Here is a 20,755-nt window from a genome sequence, read left to right on the forward strand (position 1 = left end):
TCAGAGGTCACTGTAGACGTCTATGGAGAAATTTGACCCCTTCAGAAAGATGACAAGCTGTCATATTCCAGAGGTGAGATTCGCTACAGGTCAGCAGGGTAGGGAGAGGGACCCACCATTGTAAAAGCAAGAAAGTGGCTCTAGGGGAACCCAGGGAAACCTGTAACTCCCCTAATCGGCAGGGGCGGGCTGGGCCGGGGGGCAGGAGGGCATGTGCCCCCCGGGCCGGTCTTCCCCACCAATGAGTGGGCCGCGACCCGCGGCCGACTCTCTGCAGTAGAGACTGAAAGAATAGCGCGGCCGGCCGCCGCGCTATTCCCTCAGTCTCTTCCGGGCCGCCTGATCCCCCAGGAGCCGCAGACGTGCTGTACGCAGGCACGTCTGCAGGCACCTACATCAGGTCCCCAGCGGTGACGTCACTTCCCTGACGCGCACCGCTGAGGACCTGATAGGAAAGGGAGAGGCGAGGAGCCGCCGCGCTGCAGTAGCAGGGAGAAGCTGCTGCACACTGAAGATCCGGCCCGAGGAAAGGTGAGTTGTTTTTCTTTTTTTTTAAACCCATTAACATGTGGCCACACCGGGGGGGGGGGGCTATTCTATGAGGGGGGATGCACAAGGGGGCTATTCTATATTGGGGGGATGCACAGGGGGGCTATTCTATGAAGGGGGATGCGCAGGGGGGCTATTCTATAAGGGGGGATGCACAGGGGGATATTCTATTAGGGGGGGATGCACAGGGGGGCTATTCTATGAAGGGGGATGCACAGGGGGCTATTCTATAAGGGGGGATGCACAGGGGGGCTATTCTATAAGGGGGGGTGCACAGGGGGGCTATTCTATAAGGGGGGATGCACAGGGGGGCTATTCTATAAGGGGGGGTGCACAGGGGGGCTATTCTATGAGGGGGGATGCACAGGGGGATATTCTATAAGGGGGGGTGCACAAGGGGGCTATTCTATGAGGGGGGATGCACAGGGGGATATTCTATTAGGGGGGGATGCACAGGGGGGCTATTCTATGAAGGGGGATGCACAGGGGGCTATTCTATAAGGGGGGATGCACAGGGGGGCTATTCTATAAGGGGGGGTGCACAGGGGGGCTATTCTATAAGGGGGGATGCACAGGGGGGCTATTCTATAAGGGGGGGTGCACAGGGGGGCTATTCTATGAGGGGGGATGCACAGGGGGATATTCTATTAGGGGGGGATGCACAGGGGGCTATTCTATGAGGGGGGATGCACAGGGGGCTATTCTATGAGGGGGGATGCACAGGGGGCTATTCTATGAGGGGGGGTGCACAAGGGGGCTATTCTATATTGGGGGGATGCACAGGGGGGCTATTCTATGAAGGGGGATGCGCAGGGGGGCTATTCTATAAGGGGGGATGCACAGGGGGATATTCTATTAGGGGGGATGCACAGGGGGGCTATTCTATGAAGGGGGATGCACAGGGGGCTATTCTATAAGGGGGGATGCACAGGGGGGCTATTCTATAAGGGGGGGTGCACAGGGGGGCTATTCTATAAGGGGGGATGCACAGGGGGGCTATTCTATAAGGGGGGGTGCACAGGGGGGCTATTCTATGAGGGGGGATGCACAGGGGGATATTCTATAAGGGGGGGTGCACAAGGGGGCTATTCTATGAGGGGGGATGCACAGGGGGATATTCTATTAGGGGGGGATGCACAGGGGGGCTATTCTATGAAGGGGGATGCACAGGGGGCTATTCTATAAGGGGGGATGCACAGGGGGGCTATTCTATAAGGGGGGGTGCACAGGGGGGCTATTCTATAAGGGGGGATGCACAGGGGGGCTATTCTATAAGGGGGGGTGCACAGGGGGGCTATTCTATGAGGGGGGATGCACAGGGGGATATTCTATTAGGGGGGGATGCACAGGGGGCTATTCTATGAGGGGGGATGCACAGGGGGCTATTCTATGAGGGGGGATGCACAGGGGGCTATTCTATGAGGGGGGATGCACAGGGGGGCTATTCTATAAGGGGGGGTGCACAGGGGGGCTATTCTATGAGGGGGGATGCACAGGGGGATATTCTATTAGGGGGGGATGCACAGGGGGCTATTCTATGAGGGGGGATGCACAGGGGGCTATTCTATGAGGGGGGATGCACAGGGGGAGCTATTCTATAAGGGGGGGTGCACAGGGGGGCTATTCTATTAGGGGGATGCACAGGGGGCTATTCTATGAGGGGGGGATGCACAGGGGGAGCTATTCTATAAGGGGGGGTGCACAGGGGGGCTATTCTATGAGGGGGGGATGCACAGGGGGGCTATTCTATATGGGGGGGTGCATGGGGGGCTATTCTATGAGGGGGGATGGACAAGGAGGCTATTCTATATGGGGGGATGCATGGGGGGCTATTCTATAAGGGGGATGCACAGGGGGATATTCTATTAGGGGGATGCACAGAGGGCTATTCTATAAAGGAGAATGCACAGGGGGGGTATTCTATTAGGGGGGGATGCACAGGGGGGCTATTCTATGAAGGGGGGATGCACAGGGGGAGCTATTCTATAAGGGGGGGTGCACAGGGGGCTATTCTATGAGGGGGGGATGCACAGGGGGGCTATTCTATGAGGGGGGGGATGCACAGGGGGAGCTATTCTATAAGGGGGGGTGCACAGGGGGGCTATTCTATGAGGGGGGGATGCACAGGGGGGCTATTCTATGAAGGGGGATGCACAGGGGGCTATTCTATGAGGGGGATGCACAGGGGGCTATTCTATGAGGGGGGATGCACAGGGGGAGCTATTCTATGAGGGGGGGATGCACAGGGGGAGCTATTCTATAAGGGAGAATGCACAGGGGGAGCTATTCTATAAGGGGGGATGCACAGGGGGGGCTATTCTATAAAGGAGAATGCACAGGGGGGCTATTCTATGAAGGGGGATGCACAGGGGGGCTATTCTATATGTGGGGGTGCATGGGGGCTATTCTATATGGGGGGGTGCATGGGGGCTATTCTATGAGGGGGATGCACAGGGGGAGCTATTCTATGAGGGGGATGCACAGGGGGCTATTCTATGAGGGGGTGCACAGGGGGCTATTCTATATGGGAGGATGCACAGGGGGGCTATTCTATATTGGGGGGGATGCACAGGGGGGCTATTCTATGAGGGGGGATGCACAAGGGGCTATTCTATGAGGGGGGGATGCACAGGGGGAGCTATTCTATAAGTGGGATGCACAGGGGGAGCTATTCTATAAAGGAGAACGCACAGGGGGGCTATTCTATGAAGGGGGATGCACAGGGGGCTATGCTATGAGGGGGGATGCACAGGGGGCTATTCTACGAGGGGGGTTGCACAAGGGGGCTATTCTATATGGGGGGATGCACGGGGGGCTATTCTATATGGGGAGATGCACGGGGGGGGGGCTATTCTAAATGGGGGGATGCACAGGGGGGGGCTATCCTATATGGGGGATGCACAGGTGGGCTTTTCTTTATGGAGAGATGTGCAGCGGGGGGGGGGGGCTATTCTATATGGAGAGATGTGCAGCGGGGGGCTATTCTATATGGAGGGATGTATTGATGAGGATGTTGCTGGAGCAAGAAGCCTAAAATGTCTGTCTGACAGATCCCGTGGAGAGGAGTCATGGCCAGAGAAGCCTTCATGATGGCCGGAGCCGGATGGAGAAGAAAAGGAAAAGTGGACGTCTCTTCATGCAGAGAAGACGCCTACTGTGAGTCACTGAATGTAACTGCACTATAATAACTTATAAGGTCTTATAACTTATCAGGGGTGTCAAACTATGTCCCTCCAGATGTTGCAAAACTACAATTCCCGTCATGGTTTATCTGTCCAGTCATGATGGGATTTGTAGTGTTGTAACAACTGGAGGGACGGAGTTTGACAACTGTGTTCTATTGTCAGTGTTCTTATACCGGAGATAGATAGGAGATAGATAGGCGATAGATAGATAGATAGATAGATAGATAGGAGATAGATAGATAGGAGATAGATAGATAGGAGATAGATAGATAGGAGATAGATAGATAGGAGATAGATAGATAGATAGATAGATAGATAGATAGATAATGGATAGATAGATAGATAGATAGATAATGGATAGATAGATAGATAGATAGATAGATAGGAGATAGATAGATAGATGGATAGATAGATAGATAGGAGATAGATAGATAGATGGATAGATAGATAGATAGATAGATAGGAGATAGATAGATAGATAGATAATGGATAGATAGATAGGAGATAGATAGATAGATAGATAGGAGATAGATAGATAGATAGGAGATAGATAGATAGATAGATAGATAGGAGATAGATAGATAGATAGATAGATAGATAGATAGATAGATAGATAGATAGGAGATAGATAGATAGGAGATAGATAGATAGGAGATAGATAGATAGATAGATAGATAGATAGATAGATAGATAGATAGGAGATAGATAGATAGGAGATAGATAGATAGATAGATAGATAGATAGATAGATAGATAGATAGGAGATAGATAGATAGATAGATAGATAGATAGATAGATAGATAGATAGATAGATAATGGATAGATAGATAGGAGATAGATAGATAGATAGATAGGAGATAGATAGATAGGAGATAGATAGATAGATAGATAGATAGATAGATAGATAGATAGATAGGAGATAGATAGATAGATAGGAGATAGATAGATAGATAGATAGATAGGAGATAGATAGATAGATAGATATCCAGTAGGAAATAGCTATCTAGCAGTTCATTATGTATCTTTGATTACACATGAGATCACAACCAGCAGACACATTTTAATAATGAGAACCTTCTATGGGGATGATCCTGGTATTTGTACAGTGGATGTTAGTTAGTAATGGCGGTGGTGGTGAAGGGGTTGTGATATTTGTTTCTTTTATACTGGTATTATTGGTCTTGTTATACTGGATCTCAGTTATGGTGTGGTGGTATTAGTTAGTATGGGGTGGTAATGGTTGTGGTCACAGTGACAATATATGTTTCTTATATACTGGTGTATTGGATTTGGTCAGTAACGGTATATTTCTTCTATCCCCTATTAGTTCTGTTCTGGGGTCACATCCACATACTGATCCCCCACAGAACTCTGTATACTGATCTCTCACAAAGCCTCCAGTATACAATACACCAGGAATCCTCCAAGTACAACAGCTGCAAACACTACAACTCCCAGCATTTACTTACAGTCTGCAGCCCTCAGGATATGCTGGGAGTTGTAGTACATCCTCTGATAACAGCTGGTGCTGCAGAGATTCAGGGCTGATGGTTTTAACATGATAAGAGAACCAAGAGGGCATTACAGCACTGATAACAGGGTCACCGGGTACACAGCATGGTACCTTAAGGGTGCATTCACACAGACAGATTTAGCTGACAGATTTTTGAAGCCAAAGCCAGGAATGGAGTTGAAAAGAGGAGAAATCTCAGTTTTTCCTTTATTACCTGTTCTCTGCTTATAGTCTGTTCCTGGCTTTGGCTTCAAACATCGGTCAGATAAATCTCTCTGTTTAAAGGCACCCTAAGGTACTATGCTGTGCACCTGGAGCTAGGTTCCCTTTAATCCAATAGATGTATATCACAAGGGCTTTTCGTGGCTGGGAACACTGGCCACAATACTATAATTCTGTGGCGCATGTGTAATCTTCCTTTCCCGCACTTATTTGGGGAGGGTAATACCAGGTAAGGGCCAGGGTGGTGGATGGGCCGCTAGCCTGCCAGTCAAGGGCCAGTGCCGTGTGCTTGCCCCCCAGGCTAAAATCTGCCAGCCAGCCCCTGCTAATCGGGTACACACCAGACCCATGGTTGGTATGCCCGTGACCGGCAGGTGATGCCCCGTAGTTTGATGCCCCTGGAATGCTGATCGGAAACGCGCCTGCCAAGTTATGAGGATTTGAAAATCTTCAGGCAAGCGTCTCCGGTCATAAAAGATGGACCATTAGCTCATTAGCATAGTCCCTGTCACCCCCCTGTGAGGTCAGAGGAGGGAGGGAGACAACTGCTCTCACCATGCTTGATAAGGCAGGGAGTATGATGGGAGAGTGTTCAACACTTGGGGAACTTGTTATGAGTGTGTTGGCCCGCCGTTCCTGCTAATCCCCATAGCGTTCCAGTTCCAAACAGCCCGATAGCAAAGTAGGTTCTGGTTTTCTCCTTTTTATTTTAAGAACTGTTTTTACTGTGTATGTATGTGTCTGTATATTTTGTACCATCTCTTTTTTATTGTGACCTGTACTGTATGCACTGTCCTTTTTTATTTGATATTAAATTTCACTTTAATAAGAGCTTTCCTGTGTTCTAAAAAGGCCCTATGTCTCTGAAGTAAAACGTTACCAGGGGTAAGTGATTACCATAAGATTGTGATAGATGTAATTTGTAGTTGCCTTAGGTGTGCATAAGGGTAAGGTGTCACGTCAGCCTTATTGTGACGTGTGGTGGCAGCAGAAAACGTGTAACTGGGTGTTAGGTTCTGGTTGGTAGCTGATCCAAGACGGTCCGAGGTGAGCCCGGTTGCCTACTAGCCAGAACCTAAGTCACGGGGATCGTGACACCATGATATGTTTCTGATCCTGTATACTTGAAAAAGACCATTGCGGTTGAAACGTATTGGTGCCATGCTGGAATAAACAATAACTTTTTTTTATCTAATCCGCCTTGTGAGATGCTGTTACCTTTGCTGTACTTTGGACTGTTTTTGCCCTATTTGGACACTAGGGCTGGTAACTATTGCATCTCTTACTAACTTGTTATTTATTTACTCATTAAGACTGGCAAGTCTAAAAAGAGGAGTGCTATAGTATTTTTCTATTTTTGCAAAGTACAATTAGTGACGCAAAAAATAAGGGCTCATGTGGGTTTCTAGGTGAAAAAATGCAAGTGCTATGGCCTTTTAAACAAGGAGGAAAAAACGAAAACGCAAAAATTTAAATTGGCCGGGTCCTCTAAGGGTTAAAGATAAAGAAGGACAACTAGCAAGCAGCAAGCTAGTCATGTTAGGGAAAGAGTAGGGCACCACAGTCAGTGGCCCTCTCATTGAGCACCTCAGTGCCATGCAGCCCGGGGCAGGCTCCACCCCATGGCCATTTATTACCCTCCTATCTGCTTTTGCTGATCTGCTAAAAGTGATCCATCACTGATGCCACACTGATGGTTTCTCCAGGATATCACGGATCCTGGAGAAAAACTGATGTGTGGATAAGGCCTAAATGACATGTCATGGCCCAGAATAAGAACCAATGAAGACTCCCTCTTCAGGACTACAGGGGGACGCAGTGATTGACAACGGCTTCTACCAGTGCTTTTTGTCCAGAAAACTGTATGACATTAAAGGGGACCAATCATGTCTTCCTGCTGCACAGTATAGACCTGCTGTGCAGCTCCCACAAGCTACCAGCCACGTCTTTGGCTGTACCTGTACTGTGGGGAAAAAAGTAGTTTTATTCTGCCGCATGAGGGTGGGGGGGGGGGGGGCACCCATGACTACCTTTTTCCCCCCTGTAAAGCAGACACAGCTGGTAGCTTTGGGGAGATGCACAACAGAGATACTGTAAGCTGTGCAGCAGGGACCCATATCAGCACAATTGAGTTGATTGATTCCCTTTAAACAGATACAGAAAGCCAGGTCAGCACAGGTATTCTATGGCAAGTCTCTTTTGAGGCCATAGACAGTAAAAAAATTATATATATATATTGTAGGGATCTTCCCGGGGATGGTGTATTTGGACACAGTTCACATCAGACTTGGACTTATAAAAGGACAGCTTGGCGTTTATTTGAAGCATAAAGAGTCCAGCAAACAGAAATACAACACCATGCTTTTAAGAATAAAAACAAACAAAAAGATCTTGCCCGTCTGGGCGCTTACTAACAGGTTTCTTCACCTATCTGACACTTGATCACAAGTGCGTCTTTCACCTGGGTATATATATCATTGTCTACTGACCCAGAGAATCCCAAAGTGAATCATAAAAAAATGTGATTAATTCAGATTAAAACCAATTTATTCCAAATGTATTCGCTTAGTACTAGTGTTAATGTGCGACCTGAGCCTAAAAATGCTTGTACTTATATGCTGATACACATAGATATGCACAGCTATACTTGGATAATAATGCATACTTGGATAATATGCTTGTGCATACTTGGATAATAATAATTCAAAACTGCACAAATTGGCTTCAATCAGCAATTTTTTTTAGTAAATATGCCTCCTTATAAAGTTCTTAACCTAAGCATGCATTTAACCCCTTAACGACATCGGGCGTAAGTATACGCCCCCGCAGGGTGGGCTTTAACGCAAACGGGCGTATACTTACGCCTGATGTTTCCCCGATCGCTGTGTGTTCACACACAGCGGTCGGGGAAGATGGCCTGCTATAATGTATAGCAGGCAATCTCTGCTCGTCTGCACGGGGAGTGGTTAACCCCTCCCGTGCCGACGATCGCTGCAATATGCTGATCAATACAGATAAGCATATAGCGCTAAAAACAGCTTTCCGGGTCATCGGTGACCCGGAAAGCAATGGCGATTGGTGCTGTCCGAGATAGCACCAATCGCCATTAGTGTACTGGGGAAAGATGGCGCCGATGCCACCCCCACGATCGCCGTGATAGGCCGGACAGTATCGGCCGGCCCATCATGGCGATCAAACTGTAAAAAAACTGTTTTGTCGGATTCTGCACCCCTCAGCTAGGTAACTGAGGGGTGCAGAACAGGTGTGTGTGGTGCAGGTGTACCATACTCACCTGATCTGGGCGTCCGGAGCGACGATCTGCGGTACGCGCCGTCCTTGCATCTTCTTTGGAAATCTTCGGAAACGTTCAGGTCCTCGGGTTCGGCGGGTCTCGGCAATCTCCGGCAGCGTCGCTCTACTGCCCCCTAGCGGCTGATCAGTGAATATCATTCACTGATCAGTTGCTTTGGGTTAAAAAGATTTTTTTTTTTTTCCCCAAATTTTTTTTTCTTTTTATTCACCCTAACGCCGCTGAGTGCTGATCAGCATCGCACGTAAATGCGCCGCTGATCAGCAACTCCTCCTTTTTGGCGTAAGGGCGTTATTTCCCCCCCTATATCCTACCGCCACCGTCTGCTGATAAGTGCCGCACATAAGTGTGGCATTTATCAGCAGCTCCTTTCTTGGCGAAGGGATGTTTTTTCTTAATGTCAAAAAAACACGTAAAAAACACTACACTACACCACACTACGGACGCATACGCTATTATTGCCTCCGACACCGAAACAGCCAGTGAGGATGAATGGGGGGATCCTTCTTTCCTCCATTCATCCTCATCATCCTCATCATTCAGTGACGTGTCTGGGGGGGTAGCGTAGCGTACGCTGCCCTCCAGACACGTCTTTTCCGCCAGTACCGTCCCAATAAGAGATCACGGTATGGCGTGAAATTCTCCAAACTCTGTGAGTGTACCTCAGGGTACTCTTACAGATCCAGGGTACGTGCACAATACGGAATGGCGAAGGATAACCCTTTGTGCATTCCGCAGCTGGCACCCGCCGGCGGGCTGATGGAGGCGGGCGTCTCCACCCGTGTCTTTTTTGAGGCCATAGACAGTAAAAAAATTATATATATATATATATTGTAGGGATCTTCCCGGGGATGGTGTATTTGGACACAGTTCACATCAGACTTGGACTTATAAAAGGACAGCTTGGCGTTTATTTGAAGCATAAAGAGTCCAGCAAACAGAAATACAACACCATGCTTTTAAGAATAAAAACAAACAAAAAGATCTTGCCCGTCTGGGCGCTTACTAACAGGTTTCTTCACCTATCTGACACTTGATCACAAGTGCGTCTTTCACCTGGGTATATATATCATTGTCTACTGACCCAGAGAATCCCAAAGTGAATCATAAAAAAATTTGATTAATTCAGATTAAAACCAATTTATTCCAAATGTATTCGCTTAGTACTAGTGTTAATGTGCGACCTGAGCCTAAAAATGCTTGTACTTATATGCTGATACACATAGATATGCACAGCTATACTTGGATAATAATAATTCAAAACTGCACAAATTGGCTTCAATCAGCAATTTTTTTTAGTAAATATGCCTCCTTATAAAGTTCTTAACCTAAGCATGCATTTAACCCCTTAACGACATCGGGCGTAAGTATACGCCCCCGCAGGGTGGGCTTTAACGCAAACGGGCGTATACTTACGCCTGATGTTTCCCCGATCGCTGTGTGTTCACACACAGCGGTCGGGGAAGATGGCCTGCTATAATGTATAGCAGGCAATCTCTGCTCGTCTGCACGGGGAGTGGTTAACCCCTCCCGTGCCGACGATCGCTGCAATATGCTGATCAATACAGATAAGCATATAGCGCTAAAAACAGCTTTCCGGGTCATCGGTGACCCGGAAAGCAATGGCGATTGGTGCTGTCCGAGATAGCACCAATCGCCATTAGTGTACTGGGGAAAGATGGCGCCGATGCCACCCCCACGATCGCCGTGATAGGCCGGACAGTATCGGCCGGCCCATCATGGCGATCAAACTGTAAAAAAACTGTTTTGTCGGATTCTGCACCCCTCAGCTAGGTAACTGAGGGGTGCAGAACAGGTGTGTGTGGTGCAGGTGTACCATACTCACCTGATCTGGGCGTCCGGAGCGACGATCTGCGGTACGCGCCGTCCTTGCATCTTCTTTGGAAATCTTCGGAAACGTTCAGGTCCTCGGGTTCGGCGGGTCTCGGCAATCTCCGGCAGCGTCGCTCTACTGCCCCCTAGCGGCTGATCAGTGAATATCATTCACTGATCAGTTGCTTTGGGTTAAAAAGATTTTTTTTTTTTCCCCAATTTTTTTTTTCTTTTTATTCACCCTAACGCCGCTGAGTGCTGATCAGCATCGCACGTAAATGCGCCGCTGATCAGCAACTCCTCCTTTTTGGCGTAAGGGCGTTTTTTCCCCCCCTATATCCTACCGCAACCGTCTGCTGATAAGTGCCGCACATAAGTGCGGCATTTATCAGCAGCTCCTTTCTTGGCGAAGGGATGTTTTTTTTTAATGTCAAAAAAACACGAAAAAAACACTACACTACACCACACTACGGACGCATACGCTATTATTGCCTCCGACACACCGAAACAGCCAGTGAGGATGAATGGGGGGATCCTTCTTTCCTCCATTCATCCTCATCATCCTCATCATTCAGTGACGTGTCTGGGGGGGTAGCGTAGCGTACGCTGCCCTCCAGACACGTCTTTTCCGCCAGTACCGTCCCAATAAGAGATCACGGTATGGCGTGAAATTCTCCAAACTCTGTGAGTGTACCTCAGGGTACTCTTACAGATCCAGGGTACGTGCACATTACGGAATGGCGAAGGATAACCCTTTGTGCATTCCGCAGCTGGCACCCGCCGGCGGGCTGATGGAGGCGCGCGTCTCCACCCGTGTCATAGACTCCATTCTATGCACGGGCAGATTCCGTCGTCCGTCCAAAGAATGAACACGTTCATTCTTTGGACAGAGGGCAGAATCCGCCTGTGCATATAATGGAGTGTGACACGAGCGGAGACGCGCGCCTCCACCAGTCCGCCGGCGGGTGCCAGCTGCGGAATGCACAAAGGGTTATCCTTCGCCATTCCGCAGTGTGCATGTACCCTTAGGGGGAGATTTATCAAAGGGTGTAAAATTTAGACTGGTGCAAAATATCCACAGCAACCAATTACAGCTCAGCTTTAGGCAGTGCTGAAAGGAAAGCTGAGCTGTGATTGGTTGCTGTGGGCAGTTTGCACCAGTCTAAATTTTACACACTTTGATAAATCTTCCCCTAGAGTGTATGAAGGAAGGGACACCCGAATCCAGCCCCCAGATGCCCCCCCCCCATCCTCCGAGTTAGTGGGGAGATCGTTCGGGAACTGATCTTCCCACTGCTGGATAAAGTTTACCACCTGTACGGGGATAACTTTTATACCAGCACCCCCTCTTCCGGTCCCTCGCTGCCCGAGCTACTGTAACTTGCGACACGAAAATATCAGAAGCAGTAATAAAGCCCTAATATTTAGCAGCCATGGAGCGGACCCAGCGCTTCTGGATATGAAGGACCCCGGATCGCACCAGGACAACATTTTCCAGGTGACGCCCCCCACACTGGAGAAAGGGAGACCCCAGAAGAAGTGCAGAGTGTGGTGTAACAGGGGACACCATTTTCCAGTGTGACACCTGTCCTGATCCCCCCGGCCTCTGCATACTGGAACGCTTCAAGGCGTACCACACGTAATCGGAGTTCTACATTATCTAAATTCTGTCCCTTATTCCTATTTCAGGGGTCACGTTGATCCAGGGATTATTCTGATCGCCATTATGGAGTCGGGAAGGAATTTTTCCCAGTGATAAAGCTACTGTCGTCTGCCTCACGAGGGTTTTTTGCCTTCCTCTGGATCAACACAGGTTGAATTTGATGGACACCTGTCATTTTCAACCTTATAAACTAATAATTGGCCTAATACCCCCAAATAAATTAATAATTGTCCCTTTTCCCGAGCTAAATAGGTATGGCCGCCATTCCCATTAGAGGATACCATGATGCAATTACAAAGCCTCTGTGCGGCCAGGACAGTAGAAACCCCCACAAGTGACCCCATTCTGCAAACTACACCCCATAAGGAATCTAACGAGGGGGGCAGTGGGGATATGGCCCCCTGGTGACAGCCACATTTGGGCCGTGAAAATGAAAAAATTGTATTTTTTATTTTCATGGCACATGTTCCACTTATGTGCCCTTCACCAGTGGGGTCCATATGCTCACTGTACCCCTTGTTCGCTTCCTTATGGGGTGTAGTTTCCATTATTGGGGTCACTTGTGGGGGGTTTCTACTGTCCTGGCAGCAGAGGAGCTTTGTAGTTGCGACATGGCCTCCATCCTCCATTCCAGCCTCTAAATGGCGCTCTGTCCTTTTGGTGGCTTGCCCTGTGCCCATGTGGCACATTATGTCCACATGTGGGGTATTTTTGTACTCAGGGGAAATTACCCTACACGTTTTTTGTTCACTTTCTTTTTTAACCCCTTGTGGAAAAAATCAAGGCTAGACCAACATTTAGTGTAAAAAAAATGTTTAATTTTTACACCAAATCATTGATCTTGTCTTGATTTTTTCATTTTCACATGGGGTTAAAAGATTTAAAAAAAAACACTAAATGTGTAGCGCAATTTCCCCTGAGTACGGAAATACCCCACATGTGGACATAAAGCGCCATGCGGTTGCAGGGTAAGCCTCCAAAGGGAAGGAGCGCCATTTGGCTTTTTGAGGCTGGATTTGGCTGGAATGGATTTCGAGGGGCCATGTTGCATTTAAAAGGCCCCTGTGTTGCCAAGACAGTTGAACCCATCACAAGTGACCCCATTATGGAAACTACACCCCTCAGGCAATGTAACAAGGGGTGTAGTGAGCATATGGACCCCACTGGTGACGGGCACAAATGTGGAACAATATGGCGTGAAAATGAAATGTTACATTTTTTACACTATAATGTTGGTTTAGCCTTAAATTTTTCATTTTCACAAGGGGTTAAAAGAGAAAAAAAACACACAAAATGTGTAGAGCCATTCCCCCCGAGTCCGTAAATACCCCACATGTGGACATAAAGCACCATGTGGGCGCAGGGCAAGCCTCCGAAGGGAAAGAGCGCCATTTGGATTTTGCAGGCTGGATGTGGCCAGAATGGATGATGAACGCCATGTCGCATTTACAGAGCCCTCGTGCTGCCAAAACACTGTAAACCCCCCACAAGTGACCCTATTCTGGAAACTACACCCCTCAAGGAATCTAACAAGGGGTGCAGTGAGGATATGGACCCCTTGATGACGGCCACATTTGTGCCATGAAAGTGAAAAAATGAAATTTTTCCCTTTCACGTCACATTGTTCCACATTTGTGCCCGTTGAGGGGTGTAGTTTCCAGAATGGGGTCACTTGTGGGGGGTTTCCAGTGTTTTGGCAGCACGAGGGCTCTGTAAATGCGACATGACCCTTGAAATCCATTCCAGTAAAATCCAGCTTGCAAAGGCCAATTGGCGCTCCTTCCCTTTGGAGGCTCGTCCTGCGCCCGCTTGGCACTTTATGTCCACATGTGGGGTATTTCTGTACTCGGGAGAAACTGCGCTACATGTTTGGTGTTTTTTTTTTTCTTTTATCCCCTTGTAAAAATGAAAAATGAAGGCTAGAACAACATTTTAGTGTAAAAAATAGAATTTTTCCTTATATAAACACCACATTGTTCTGAAAATCTGCGAAGCACCTGTGGGGTCCAAATGCTCACCGCACCCCTTGTTACATTACTTGAGGGGTGCAGTTTTCTAAATGGTGGCACTTTAGGGGTGTTTTTTAGGTTTTGGCACCCCAGAGCCTCTGCCAACCTGAAGTGGTACAGTCAAAAATGACCAAATATAACGGAGGCGTTGAAATTCACTAGGCGCTCCCTTATATCTGAGGCTTGTGGTTGTGTCAAATAGCGCAATAGGGCCACATATGGGGTATTTCTATAAACTGCAGAAACGGGGCAATAAATATTGGGGTGGATTTCTCTGGTAATAGGTTTATCATTATGAAAGATATTGGATTACAATAAAATCTCTGCACAGAAAATAAAAATTTTCTAATTTCTTACACACTTCGCTTTTATTTCTGTGACTCCCCTAAAGGGTTAAAACACTTTCTGGATATGCTTTTGCAGAGTTTGGGGTAGCAGTTTCTGAAAGGGGGTGCTTTGTGGTGCTTTCTAACATACAGGCCCCTCAAATACACTTTGAACCTGAACAGGTCCCTAAAAATATCTGATTTTGAAATTTTACAGAAAATTTGGAAAATTGCTGCTAATGTTTTAAGCTTCCTATTGTCTAAAAAAAATGAAATATAGTTTAATAAATGCCGCCAACATAAAGTAGACATGTTGCTAATGCTATTTAATATATAATTTATGTGGCATAACCATTTTTTGTATAAGCAGAAAGGTTTCAAAGTTGGAAAAATGCATTTTTTCACAATTTTTCACGTTATTTTGGTATTTTTCATAAAGATTTGTTATGAGTATCGACTCCATTTTACCAGAAATGTAAAGTACAATATGTCACGAGAAAACAATCTCAGAATCAGCCGGATAGGTAAAAGCATCCCGAAGTTATTAATGAATAAAGTGACACTGGTCATATTCATAAAATTTGTCTTTGTCCTTAAGGCAATTTCAGGCTCTGTCCTTAAGGGGTTAAAACAGTAAAACATACAATAATCCTCCACCATAAAATACACTAAACTAACAATACATAAACATGTGCACAACATTTATAATTAAATCATCATATCTACCAGCCAGCGGTCTTTCTCTCCAAACAACTGAGTGGATCCTTATCTTACAAGATTCCTTCCATAGCACCACATAGCAGTGATTCTTACATTATTCCTCCAGAGGCAAACACAGGAATGTTGCAGGAATTTCCTGAGGTGTGGTGGACATGCAAGAGACAAACCAGAACATCCAGCTTGGGTGCAAACAATGACAATACCTGTGTCATTGTTAAGACTAAATTTAGATGTTGACCTCTCTCTATGGAGAGAAGCCGAAAACCCAGGTAAAGGATGGTTTTTAAATTATATCTAGAGTTGGAATCCTGCAGTATTACCAGCTCGTTACTTATAAGTCATGGACACAGATAAGACAATGTATCATGATTATAAGCCTGGAGAAATGGCCCAAGTTTTATTATGGTCATCACATTTTATAGACCGATAAAATATAGGGTGGTAACAAATGCTAATAAGACATAGATGAGGCGGTGCTAGTGATTTAGATATTCAGTCATGCGCAATGGCACCTATATTAGTATTCATTATTATTATTCAAAAAGGTCAAAAAGGGTAGAACAATACATTCTGTGCAAAGATACTTTTTCATGAATCCAAGAGCACAATGTATTTGTTTTCCATAAATTGTTTATAGATAAGTGTCTCTGGGTCCTTGGGGATTGTGTCTACAAATGATAACTTTCCAGGAGCTGTTCTCAGTGACGTGCTTCCAGCATTCCTCTTCTTTATCCAGAACATCTCTCTGTCACCCTCTGATCACGCTCTCATCACGCTCTGATCATCTCCAGTCTCTTAAGAGGGCAATATATATAGGTGTAGTCATATAGGTACGGTGCAAGTAGGTAAAATCCCATAATCTGGCCTTATCAGTCATAATATAAAGTTATATATCAACTGTATGATTTTAGCCATTTCTACAAAGAAAAGAAAAAAACTATTTTATATTTATATATATATATATATATCCAAGAAATCCGCAGCACAACCTTCTTGTGAAAAGACTTTCAAGTGTTTTATTCCATATAAAGCAGAAAATACATGCAACGTTTCAATCTCATCGCGAGATCTTTCTCGAACACACACATATATATATATATATATATTATATATATATATATATACACACCATCTCAGAAATGGCTTCTGCCTTTCTTCAAGCAACCATTGTAGTCCTCTACTCTGTTATTTTATCATGTGTCTTTGGTACAGTAATCATACCCAAAATAACTACCACAAGAAATGTTTGCATTATTAACAGTCATTTTAGCCCGATTTCCAGCACAGAATTTGTTGTTTCACATCACATCCCTATCACTGTGACATGCTCTGAATAAGTGAAGTTAATGTTTCCAGTCTGTAGACTGGAAGTGGCTCAGAGTATCATTTATTTTGTGCAGATTGCAGCAGGAGAGAGTTCTACAACTGACAGTTTAAGGGTATGTTCACATTGAATAAAACAGGCGGAATTCCGCCTGTCTTAGTGTGTCATAGCCCGTCTATGGGAGAGCGCGCGCTCCCCTGATGCCGCCATTTTCCGCTCAGACAAGTGACTTCTGTCAGGAATGTGCAGTAACTAGGTGTGAACTGGGACTGTTTTTTTTCTTTTGTGAGACTTGCTTCCCAGCTTCCTGGCAATGCAGGAGTTAAACTGATCACTGACTAGACTTGTTTATACTGCTGAGTAGTCTGTTTGACTGGTTTTTCTACCTGTCTGGAACCTGAAAGATCAAACCTCAGCAGCCCACATACCATATCCTCCCTGATATATTAGAGATAGCATTGTACTATACATGCTGTAGCGAATTCTACTCACTACTCACTACTTCTTAAATATTGAACCCTACCATCAACACATAAAAAAAAAAAAAAAAATCTTTTGTGCATATTTATGTATTTCAGCAGCACCAAATCCGCAATAGATTAGGTATGAACGTGCAAACGGGAATCTGTGAGGTCCATACCAGGTACAGAGCTGTAGAAAGGTGCGGGGGAGATACAGTATAAGTGACAGGACTTTTAGTCCAGTGTAAACTTTCATAATCATCCTTCCTGTTCTGACTGATTTACATACATGGCGGTGCTGCGGCTGTCACTGTGACACTGTAGCTGGTAATAAAAAGGATGATTATAAAAGGAGTGCTTATAGTGCAATTACGTCCAGTGACTTACAGGAGGCGTCTTCTCTGCATGAATTGCAAGTGACGTTTTTGCTAAAGTTGTTCTCTTTTTCTTGCTCGCCTATCATGAAGACTTCTCCGTCTGTGACTCCCCTCTGTAGGATCTACCAGACAAACATTTTAGGATCCTTGCTCCAGCATCATACCCAAGTGTATTGCTTCACAGAGTAACCTTTGCCAAAGTGTCTGGGGCCCCCCTAACAAAAGGGCCAATGCCCCACTCACACCTCAGACGTGACCCTATTATTAAAACTTAGTGTTTGTTAATACCCAATAAAAGAATAAATTTAACATGAAGATGAAGGTGACACTATTAAAAATACACTCCAGGTCACCAGTATATGAAGTGTATGGATATGGCGGCCCACCTTGGCCCTGCCTATACTGTAGTAGCTGCAGACTACTATCCATAGAACAATACTGATGACCGGATGATATATTAAAAGCTACCTAGCCCCTCAACTAGTGTCACTTTGCAAAGAGGGAGCGGTACTGCAGCTTATTTCCAGGGAAGTGAATGGAGCGGAGTTCTAATAAAATAACACACACAACCTGAGGACAGGGTGGCGCTGTTTTTGGAAGAAAACAACCATGTTTTTCTAATTCTGGATAATCCTTTTAAATTCTGTAGTGATGATTATGACCATAAAGTCACTATATGTGTGCGCAAACAGCCATTTTAATATCAAGTTTAATTGAACATAATAAACTGTTATGGACCTTTTAGGACTTTATGAGCAGCTACTGTATGGTCGTATTCACACGTCCGTGTTCTGTGCAGAACACGGAACTTGTGAATGCGGCCTATGGCTCAAAAAAGTGTGTGTGAACATAGCCTGACAGACAAAAGTCCAGCACCTCGTTCTGGTGTATTAGAATTCACAGCTTTATAACAGATCCATAATGTAAGACACCATTGTTACCAACAACTGCATCATGTGATGGTGATGGAGTCTTGTATCAGGGATTTACAATAAAGATGTGAATATAATTACATAGGAAGAAAGTGCTGGGCTTTTGTCTATGGAATCCTACATATATTTACAGTCACATTTAACTACAGATTATTCCAGTGGTGTATATGTATATATATATATATATGTATATATATATATATATATATATATATATATATATATATAGAGAGAGAAAATCCGCGGCACACCGAAGTCGTGAAGGTTTGTAGTTTATTCAAATCATAAGTGCAGCAATCCAACAGACGCCGCTGGCACCCATATCTACGCCGCTGTGCCGCTCATTTTTCTTTACATATATATATATATATATATATATATATATATATACACATACAGTACGTACGTAAACATGTAGCCGGCATTAAACAGATTGTGCTGATGCTACAGTTCAGGTATGGTCACATGTCAGCGCAATGTGTCTAACACTGGCAGTAGGGCTGGGCGATATGGCCAAAAAATAAAATCTCAATTTTTTTTACATTTTGGATGATTCTCGATTTAAATCTCGATTTTTTTTTCTTTTTGCTAAATAAACAGGACATTTTTCTCCCTGCAGCATCGGATACTATTTTATTAACATTTGAAACAACTGTATTGCTTCCCAATGTAACAGTGCTCCACCTGTGCCCCCATGTAGTAGACAAGCCCCCTCTGTGTCCCATATAAGTAGTTTTCCCAAATATGTGCCCTATGTACTCTGTGCCCCCATATAGTATAGGAGATCTTCCATGTGCCTCCATCTAGGTAGGGTGTAATAGTGGGGGTATAGTGGATAAGGGGTGTCGTAACTGGGTATGGGGCAGACTGGGGGTCACAGGGCAGACCGGGGGTGACAGGGGGTATGGGGCAGAGAGGGAGTTATGGGGCAGACTGAGGAGGTATGGGGCAGACTGGGGGTCACTGGGGGGTATGGGGCAGACTGGAGGTCACAGGGGGTATGGGGCAGACTGAGGAGGTATGGGGCAGACTGGGGGTCACTGGGGGGTATGGGGCAGACTGGGGATAACCAAGTGGGTATGGGGCCGCTGAGGGGGACTAAGACAGGCGCGGTAAAGTGTCGGGTCCGGCGCGGTGAGGTGCAGGGCCGGCAGTCAGGAGACATGTGGTACCGGCGGCTCCAGGCTCAGGTCAGCGCGGCTCTGCCGTGTAAGGGGTGGGGACAGCTCAGCCGCGGCTCTGTGGAGAGCCTGGAGCCACCGGTACCACATCTCTCCTGACTGCCGTCCCTGCACCTCACCGCGCCGCCCTGACACCCTCCGGACCCGACACTTTACCGCGCTACCCGTCCCTGCACCGCTCGCCCGCAATGTTTTTTTATGAAACTCGAATTTACGATTTTTACAAAAAATCAAATCGATTCTAACTTTCTGGGCGAATTAATCAAATTAATTTGATTAATCGCCCAGCCCTAACTGGCAGTATACACTTTGTGTAGTAGTGCTGTGTACAGGCCTGTATTTAGGGTTCATGCTGCCCTAGGCACTTTGCATGCTGAGGCGCCCCCCCCCCGGCACTGGCAGGTTACATGCATGGTATATACCCTGGCACTTGGGTGCCGCCCGCTCTTCTCATCAAACAGACGTGATGGAGGTAGGAAGGAGGCTGGAAATGTCTTAGTTCGGGACCACTTCTGTCCAGTGTCGGACTTGGGTACCTAGGGCCCACCAGAGGAAATGATCCTTGGGGCCACCAATATAGAACCAGTGAAACACGACATGCTGACCCGTCCTCTCCTGGATTCATCTGTATCTGTGACAAATCCCTTGGGAATAACATTTTCAGTCAAACTAAAACTCTCAGGACCCCCTCCATTTATTCAGGGTATGCTGGGAGTTGTAGTCTCTGAGTGGACACTGTAAATCACTGTGTGCAGAGGCTCCTGGTGGCTGCAATCTGTGGGTGACAACCATCAGCCCTGAAGGTCCAGCAATACATCTGTCTACAGCAGCAGTTATCAGAGGATTCTACTATTGTACTACAACTCCCAGCATATCCTGAGGTCTGCAGACTGTCAGTACATGCTGGGAGTTGTAGTGCCTGCAGCTGTTGTAATTGGGTCCTAGGTGCATTATACACTGGATGCGTTGTGGCATATAAGAACACATAGATCTGTGGGGGCTCAGTGTAGGGAAGTGACCCCAGAACATCACTAATAAGATATAGGGGGAGATGTTTTTGTTCTATCCCCTATTAGTGCTGTTCTGGTTTCACTTCTCTGCACTGAGCCCCCACAGATCTATGTATTCTGATCTCCCACAAATCATCCAGT

General features: G+C 46.2%; 1 protein-coding gene across 1 annotated transcript in view; it reads right to left on the reverse strand.

Moving 5' to 3' along the window:
• LOC138769460 (NXPE family member 1-like) overlaps positions 1-15,492 on the reverse strand; it is a 123,907-nt gene extending 108,415 nt beyond the window's left edge. Inside the window, exon 1 of the mRNA XM_069947961.1 lies at positions 15,336-15,492. The gene's annotated coding sequence lies outside the window, so the exon portion shown is untranslated. The remainder of the gene's footprint in view (positions 1-15,335) is intronic.
• Between the last annotated feature and the right edge of the window lie 5,263 nt (positions 15,493-20,755).

The sequence above is a fragment of the Dendropsophus ebraccatus genome, chromosome 12 (genome assembly GCF_027789765.1).
Source record: "Dendropsophus ebraccatus isolate aDenEbr1 chromosome 12, aDenEbr1.pat, whole genome shotgun sequence".
Classification (NCBI taxonomy): domain Eukaryota; kingdom Metazoa; phylum Chordata; class Amphibia; order Anura; family Hylidae; genus Dendropsophus; species Dendropsophus ebraccatus.